The following is a 9,085-nucleotide window of genomic DNA, read 5'->3' as shown; positions in this document are numbered from 1 at the left end:
TAATATGCAGTATTAAACATGTTGTAACAAGTTGCAAGTGAATACTGAGTGAAATGAGAGAGTTTGCAAAATGACAAATTCTGCGTTGCAGGAATCAGCTTATCTCAGCGTTCTAAGGCCAAAAACAGCAATGTGATAAAAACTGCTCAAAAGAGTGAAAATGAACAATGTTTTTGCTTTTAACAACATAATATGCAGTATTAAACATGTTGTAACAAGTTGCAAGTGAATACTAAGTGAAATGAGAGAGTTTGCAAAATGACAAATTCTGCGTTGCAGGAATCAGCTTATCTCAGCGTTCTAAGGCCAAAAACAGCAAGTGATAAAAACTGCTCAAAAGAGTGAAAATGAACAATGTTTTTGCTTTTAACAACATAATATGCAGTATTAAACATGTTGTAACAAGTTGCAAGTGAATACTGAGTGAAATGAGAGAGTTTGCAGAACAGCCTATTTCTGCGTTGCAGGAATCAGCTTATCTCAGCGTTCTAAGGCCAAAAACAGCATGTGATAAAAACTGCTCAAAAGAGTGAAAATGAACAATGTTTTTGCTTTTAACAACATAATATGCAGTATTAAACATGTTGTAACAAGTTGCAAGTGAATACTGAGTGAAATGAGAGAGTTTGCAAAATGACAAATTCTGCGTTGCAGGAATCAGCTTATCTCAGCGTTCTAAGGCCAAAAACAGCAAGTGATAAAAACTGCTCAAAACAGTGAAAATGAACAATGTTTTTGCTTTTAACAACATAATATGCAGTATTAAACATGTTGTAACAAGTTGCAAGTGAATACTGAGTGAAATGAGAGAGTTTGCAGAACAGCCTATTCTGCGTTGCAGGAATCAGCTTATCTCAGCGTTCTAAGGCCAAAAACAGCAAGTGATAAAAACTGCTCAAAACAGTGAAAATGAACAATGTTTTTGCTTTTAACAACATAATATGCAGTATTAAACATGTTGTAACAAGTTGCAAGTGAATACTGAGTGAAATGAGAGAGTTTGCAAAATGACAAATTCTGCGTTGCAGGAATCAGCTTATCTCAGCGTTCTAAGGCCAAAAACAGCATGTGATAAAAACTGCTCAAAAGAGTGAAAATGAACAATGTTTTTGCTTTTAACAACATAATATGCAGTATTAAACATGTTGTAACAAGTTGCAAGTGAATACTGAGTGAAATGAGAGAGTTTGCAGAACAGCCTATTTCTGCGTTGCAGGAATCAGCTTATCTCAGCGTTCTAAGGCCAAAAACAGCAAGTGATAAAAACTGCTCAAAACAGTGAAAATGAACAATGTTTTTGCTTTTAACAACATAATATGCAGTATTAAACATGTTGTAACAAGTTGCAAGTGAATACTGAGTGAAATGAGAGAGTTTGCAGAACAGCCTATTTCTGCGTTGCAGGAATCAGCTTATCTCAGCGTTCTAAGGCCAAAAACAGCATGTGATAAAAACTGCTCAAAAGAGTGAAAATGAACAATGTTTTTGCTTTTAACAACATAATATGCAGTATTAAACATGTTGTAACAAGTTGCAAGTGAATACTGAGTGAAATGAGAGAGTTTGCAAAATGACAAATTCTGCGTTGCAGGAATCAGCTTATCTCAGCGTTCTAAGGCCAAAAACAGCATGTGATAAAAACTGCTCAAAAGAGTGAAAATGAACAATGTTTTTGCTTTTAACAACATAATATGCAGTATTAAACATGTTGTAACAAGTTGCAAGTGAATACTGAGTGAAATGAGAGAGTTTGCAAAATGACAAATTCTGCGTTGCAGGAATCAGCTTATCTCAGCGTTCTAAGGCCAAAAACAGCAAGTGATAAAAACTGCTCAAAACAGTGAAAATGAACAATGTTTTTGCTTTTAACAACATAATATGCAGTATTAAACATGTTGTAACAAGTTGCAAGTGAATACTGAGTGAAATGAGAGAGTTTGCAGAACAGCCTATTCTGCGTTGCAGGAATCAGCTTATCTCAGCGTTCTAAGGCCAAAAACAGCAATGTGATAAAAACTGCTCAAAAGAGTGAAAATGAACAATGTTTTTGCTTTTAACAACATAATATGCAGTATTAAACATGTTGTAACAAGTTGCAAGTGAATACTGAGTGAAATGAGAGAGTTTGCAGAACAGCCTATTTCTGCGTTGCAGGAATCAGCTTATCTCAGCGTTCTAAGGCCAAAAACAGCAAGTGATAAAAACTGCTCAAAACAGTGAAAATGAACAATGTTTTTGCTTTTAACAACATAATATGCAGTATTAAACATGTTGTAACAAGTTGCAAGTGAATACTGAGTGAAATGAGAGAGTTTGCAGAACAGCCTATTTCTGCGTTGCAGGAATCAGCTTATCTCAGCGTTCTAAGGCCAAAAACAGCAATGTGATAAAAACTGCTCAAAAGAGTGAAAATGAACAATGTTTTTGCTTTTAACAACATAATATGCAGTATTAAACATGTTGTAACAAGTTGCAAGTGAATACTGAGTGAAATGAGAGAGTTTGCAAAATGACAAATTCTGCGTTGCAGGAATCAGCTTATCTCAGCGTTCTAAGGCCAAAAACAGCATGTGATAAAAACTGCTCAAAAGAGTGAAAATGAACAATGTTTTTGCTTTTAACAACATAATATGCAGTATTAAACATGTTGTAACAAGTTGCAAGTGAATACTGAGTGAAATGAGAGAGTTTGCAAAATGACAAATTCTGCGTTGCAGGAATCAGCTTATCTCAGCGTTCTAAGGCCAAAAACAGCATGTGATAAAAACTGCTCAAAACAGTGAAAATGAACAATGTTTTTGCTTTTAACAACATAATATGCAGTATTAAACATGTTGTAACAAGTTGCAAGTGAATACTGAGTGAAATGAGAGAGTTTGCAGAACAGCCTATTTCTGCGTTGCAGGAATCAGCTTATCTCAGCGTTCTAAGGCCAAAAACAGCATGTGATAAAAACTGCTCAAAAGAGTGAAAATGAACAATGTTTTTGCTTTTAACAACATAATATGCAGTATTAAACATGTTGTAACAAGTTGCAAGTGAATACTGAGTGAAATGAGAGAGTTTGCAGAACAGCCTATTTCTGCGTTGCAGGAATCAGCTTATCTCAGCGTTCTAACTGTAAAAAATTCCTGTAAATTTACAGTGAAAATAAACAGCAAAATACCGTTTTAATGTAAAAGCGGCAAGTTGCTGTTTTTTTACAATGCATCATGGGAAGACTTGCTCACTTGAGTTTGAGTGGTTGAGCAACAACAGTAAGGGCACTGTAATTTAACAGTATTACCGGTATACCATATTTTTTTCTGAGCACACACGACGACATTTTGGATTATCCACATGTGGTACGTTTGCAGCTCCATGACTTAACTACCTGTAAAGTACTGTTAGATTTTTAAAATCACATTTAAACTTTCAATCAACACAGAACTGCAACAATGATTTGACTGTGTGAATTTGAAAAGCAAGATATAGCTTAGCATAAGGACTCGGTAGTCCTCACATTACTCCTGTAGCCTGGATGGATATTTTACCTGAACTTTTAGCAACAGTGCAAAGATTGAACGTTATAATTTGTGGTTACCTGAACTGGTACATAGCCCTGCAATTTATGACAGATTTGAACTGCGTGCCTCTGTTTGCAACTCCATGGTACTTACAAGAAGGATAATTGGATAATTTGGATATTTTCGACGAGGTAAGAAGCTCTATCTTTGATCGTACTATCTTTAAATTACTTATTAAATTTAAATATTATGCCATAAACATCCTATCAACACATAACCTAAGCATCTGTTTATTTAATTGCAGGATCTGACCATGTGAATGTCTTGAGAGGAGAAAGGGGTAACGTTAGCCTAATTTAGCACGCTAACGATAGCTGAAGGACTCATTTTCAGATCACACGCAGGTAAGAATGTTAAACCTAGATTTTACATGAACTTTGAGTGAAGATTGTACAGACTAATTTTGTTTTCATGTGATTACATGTGTAACTTGTACATTCGGTCCATTTGATTACAGATACGCCTTTTTATTTGCAACTCCGATGCTTATAAAAATAACATTTTAGGATTGAGTGAGACTGTTGTCATTTTTAATGTTATTCCAGTTAGTTTATATAGAAATTGACTAGAGTTACGGTCAGATTTTATGCTTGGTAACGTTACCTAAAGTTGCAGAGCTTTTAATCTTTATGTGAGTAAGGAGTAACCGAGCAAGGTACTGTGAACGTGCAGTACTAGATAACTATCTTGTTATAACATTATGTATTCTTGTCAGAGTTGTGGGGAAACATGTGGTACTGTTGTGTCATATGTGAAACATATGAAAATACACACAAATGTTTCAAATATTGTTTTTTTCGTTGCTGCATTCCTACCTGTAAAAGGACGTTTAAAAAATATGCAGGTTTAAAATCTTACGTCTACAGGCACCATAAAGGATATAGGAAAGAAAACACATTGTGAGCTACACTTTAGCTTTTCTTTACAATTACAATTTCTTTACAATTTATTTTTGACCAATAGATGTCTGCCACCACTGCTGATCTTGAAAAGATGGGTAACCTGCCTGTGACTCCTCGTTTGATCCTGCATGGTAAGTATTTTGTGATTAGGATAGGAAGAAATCTGATTTGTCTCGCTATATACTTTGCTGGTTTGTATTTGAGGAAATAGATTCATTCAATTTTATTTTATTAAAGCAAAGTCTCATTTAATTTGAATTGTGTGTATTTGTTTTGATCTGATACTTGAAAGAAATAAACTTGCTTTTTAGAAGTCTAGTTATCCTTTAGTATTACTATCGACATACTATTGTCAATTTTTTAACACATGCTTAAGACATTTTGTCACTTTTCATTTTCTTTGAATCTCAGATTACCTGATTTCATGTAGTTGTTATTATAGTTATTTAAATATTTATTTTAATTTTGAAAAATGTTATTGCATTATTGAAAATTATTGCATAATTTTATCATGGCTCTTTCTACACCAAGCCTTTCAAAATAAATGATAAATCACAGAATTAATCTCCAGAATAATTCTTAAATAACACTTTAATCAATGATTTTATTAAAGGTCCAGATGTTACTCCGGGCCAGTGGATGAAACAATGGATGATCAGCATGGAAGGGAGAGTAATCTGTGAGGGTGTGCAGCCACATTTTTTTCTGGACTTGCTGCAGTGTTTTCTTTGTACAACATCTTCAGTTTGCAGTACCAGGAGGAAACAGCATGCACACTGGAATTCCTTTAAAGGTAATATGTTTGCACTTACATATTTTTTTGTTTAATTTAGCATGAGGACTTCATGGAATAGAATATTATGTCCAACTTGTCACATGTGTGTTTGTGTGTATATACTACAAGTGAAAAGTTTGGAATTAGCAATTTATAGGTAATATATATATTTTTTGTATAATAAGCTTCTTGTGCTCACAAAGGCTGAACAATACTGTAATAAAAACAAAGACAAATACAGCAAAAACTGTAATATAGTGAAATGTCAGTTAAATATTATAAATTTGTCATAAACTAATTAAATCATTTACTGGTATTTTATTGAATGTAGTTTAAAATGTTATTATTTCTTGTGTTGTAAAGTTGAATTTTAATCATCATAATTAAAAATAGCCTTTAGTGTCACATAATTCTTTTGATGCTTAATATAATCATCGGCACAGAATAAACATTTATTGTTGTTGTCATCACTATGTGAAACAATACAATACACATTATTCATTCATTTTCTTTTCGGCTTAGTCCCTTTATTAATCCAGGGTTGCCACAGCGGAATGAACTGCCAATTTATCCAGCACGTTTTATGCAGCGGATGCCCTTCCAGCTGCAACCCATCTCTGGGAAACATCCATACAGTCATTCACACTCATACACTACGGACAATTTAGCCTACACAATTCACCTATACCGCATGTCTTTAGACTTGTGGGGGACACCGGAGCACCCGGAGGAAACCCATGCGAACACGGGCAGAACATGCAAACTCCACACAGTAACGTCAACTGACCCAGCCAAGGCTCGAACCAGCAACCTTCTTGCTGTGAGGCGACAGCACTACCTGCTGTGCCACCATGTCAATACACATTATACAATACTATTTTAAAGTACCATTGAAAATTATTTACTTTTATTCATCAAAATATATTGTTCAAGCATGAAAGTAAACTAGGCGACGCAGTGGCTCAGTAGGTAGTTCTGTCGCTTCACAGCAAGAAGGTCGCAAGAAAGTTTCCTCCGGGTACTTCCCTTTCCCCCACGAGTCCAAAGACATGCGGTACAGGTGAATTGGGTAAGCTAAAATTGTCTGTAGTGTATGTGTGTGAATGAGAGTGCATGGGTGTTTCCCAGTGATGGGTTGTAGCTGGAAGGGCATCCGCTGCGTAAGACATAAGCTGGATAAGTTGGCGGTTCATTCCGCTGTGGCGACCCCAGATTAATAAAGGGACTAAGCTGAAAAGAAAATGAATGAATGAAAGTAAATTCATTTATTATAATGCAAAAAAGATTACAATTTTAGTTTTACTTTTTTTTTTAATCAAAGAATCGTAAAAGAATGTATCAGTTTCCAAAATACGATGAAGCCTTTTTTCAGCACTGATAATTATAAGAATCAATATTAGTGGTTTTGTACCAATAATATAATAATTATTTCTGAAGGATTATGTGACACTGAAGACTAATGTAATGATGATGAAAATTCAGCTATACATCACAGGAATAAATTAAATGTGAAACTATGTTCAATAAGAACAGATACAAATGTGAAAAATTTGAGTTATTTAAATTGTGTAGTAACATTTTATAATTAAACATTTTTACTTTATTTTTGATCAAATAAATGCACCCCTTTAGAGCAGAATAGCCTTTTTAAACATTGCCTCTCAAAAATCTGTCTTTCAAATTAATATTTTGAATAGAGTGTTTTACAATTATATATTTGTGCATAAACATTGGATTAGTCAGTACCAAAGCCAAAATTTGAGCTAAAAAACTTAGTACACGCCAATGAATATTTTGATGAAAAAAATAAATACAACTTTAATAATAAACAGGAAGAAACTATTACTCTAATAGATATAACTGTTAAATAAAACAGTTTTGTTTAAATGCACCAATATATATTGTCTATATTCACTGAGGATTTTATAAAAATATTTTTTTTTTAAAGAGGGCGCTCATTTATCCTGATACTATATATGTAGTGTGTATGTGTGTGTGTGTGTGTGTGTGTGTGTGTTTGTGTGTGTGCGTGCGCGCGCGCAGGTGAAGCCTTCTTGAATTTTTTTATTTTTTCAATATTTACAAATTGATGTTTAACAGAGCAAAGAAATTTTCACAGAATTTCCGATAATGTTTTTTCTTCTAGAGAAAGTTTGTGTGATTTTAGCTAGAATAAAAGTAGATTTTAATTTTTTAAAAACATTTTAAGGTCAAAATTATTAGCCCCCTTAAGCAATATATTTTTTCGATTGTCTACAGAACAAACCATCGTTATACAATGACTTTAATTAACCTAGTTAGGCCTTTATATGTCACTTTAAGCTGGACACTGGTATCTTAAGAAAATATCTAGGCAAATATTATGTGCTGTCATCACGGAAAAGATAAAAGAAATCAGTTATTAGTTTTTACAAATTAGTTATTAAAACTAGTATGTTCAGAAATGTTGAACAAATCTTCTCTCTGTTAAGCAGAAATTGGGGAAAAAATTATACATATATATAACTAGGAAAAAAGTAGGAAAAAATTTCTTCAGCACATTTCTAAACATAATAGTTTTAATAACTCATCTTCTAATAACTGATTTATTTTCATCTTGTACCATGATGACAGTCACATAATATTAGACTAGATATTCTTCAAGATACTTCTATACAGCTTAAAGTGACATTTAAAGGCTTAACTAGGTTAATAAGGTTAACTAGGCAGGTTAGGGTAAATAGGCAAGTTATTGTATGACGATGGTTTGTTCTGTAGACTATTGAAAAAATATTGCTCAAAGGGGCTAATAATTTTGACCTTAAAATGGTTTTTAAAAAATGTATAACTACTTTTACTCTAGGCGAAATAAAATAAGACTTTCTCCAGAAGAAAAAAATATTATCAGACATACTGTGAACATTTCCTTGCTCTGTTAAACAGATTTAAAAAAGAAACAGATCTTGAACAGAAAAATGAACAGAAAATTATTTTAGTGCTGCAAAAATGCATGTGCTTTTCACTAAAAATTTCTTTCAGAACAAAAAAAAAAATCACTCTTTTGCAGATAGTCTGTTTATTTTTGTAAATCATACAGTTTTAAAACCTTGTTCACAGAAAGTCTTTTATTCTTATTATTCAGATGCTGTGCTGGGATAAATCCAGAGAAGGGAACCTGCGAGGGGAAGGCTGCGAGGGGAAATGTGACATCAAAAAAAAAACAAAAAAAACTGGCAAGACCGGCAAAAGTTCATGAGAAGACCATGACCGTAAACCCCAAGGTTTCAAATCTTTTAAAGAAACTAATGGACTTTTTTTGATGGGACTTTATTTAAAATGTAGCTAGCTGGCAACCCCCCCCCCCCCTACTTTTGCAATATTGTTATATAAACCAGAGGCCATTTTTTATTTTTTATTTTTATTTAATTTTTTTTTTTGCTGAAAGCTCATTTTGGGGCTATATATTTTTTATTTTATATCCAAGACTAAATTGCAAAGCGGCTATTTACTATTTTTTTCTAAGACATTCGGTAAGTTGCTTTTTGTTGTACAGTGCTGAATGTGATCTCAACATTTCTTGAGAACTTACAATTTTTGCCTGTTCTTTGGCTAAATATTTTCACAAACATTATGCATATTTTATCTTGTGTTGTTTGAAAATAAAATTGTGAAATATAACTTGGGTTTATTTCTCTTTTTGAATCCAAAGGCAAATAAAAAGGTAGTCTATAATGGCATTTTAATTGGAAATATTATGGTTAAAATATGGCTTGTAATTTAACAGCTTTATGCTTCTAAATAACAGAAGTATGCTGTAGATAAAATGTAAAAAAGGTAGGGCACTGTATTTTTACATTACAATA

The 9,085-nt window shown here is 33.2% G+C and overlaps 1 long non-coding RNA gene across 2 annotated transcripts; it reads left to right on the top strand.

The window, feature by feature from the left end:
• Positions 1–3,293: 3,293 nt before the first annotated feature.
• On the top strand, positions 3,294–8,719 carry LOC130240981 (uncharacterized). 2 transcript variants are annotated; one of them, XR_008838819.1, is made up of 5 exons: positions 3,294–3,697; positions 3,811–3,910; positions 4,530–4,599; positions 5,082–5,261; positions 8,365–8,716. It is a non-coding gene; the product is annotated as an uncharacterized LOC130240981 (long non-coding RNA). The 2 variants fall into 2 exon arrangements; XR_008838818.1 differs by having other exon boundaries at positions 3,294–3,910; positions 8,365–8,719.
• The last annotated feature ends 366 nt before the right edge of the window (positions 8,720–9,085 follow it).

This window comes from Danio aesculapii, chromosome 14 (assembly GCF_903798145.1).
Source record: "Danio aesculapii chromosome 14, fDanAes4.1, whole genome shotgun sequence".
Lineage (NCBI taxonomy): Eukaryota > Metazoa > Chordata > Actinopteri > Cypriniformes > Danionidae > Danio > Danio aesculapii.
Note: the sequence above shows the minus strand (reverse complement) of the source record. Positions and strands in the feature narration are given on the sequence as shown.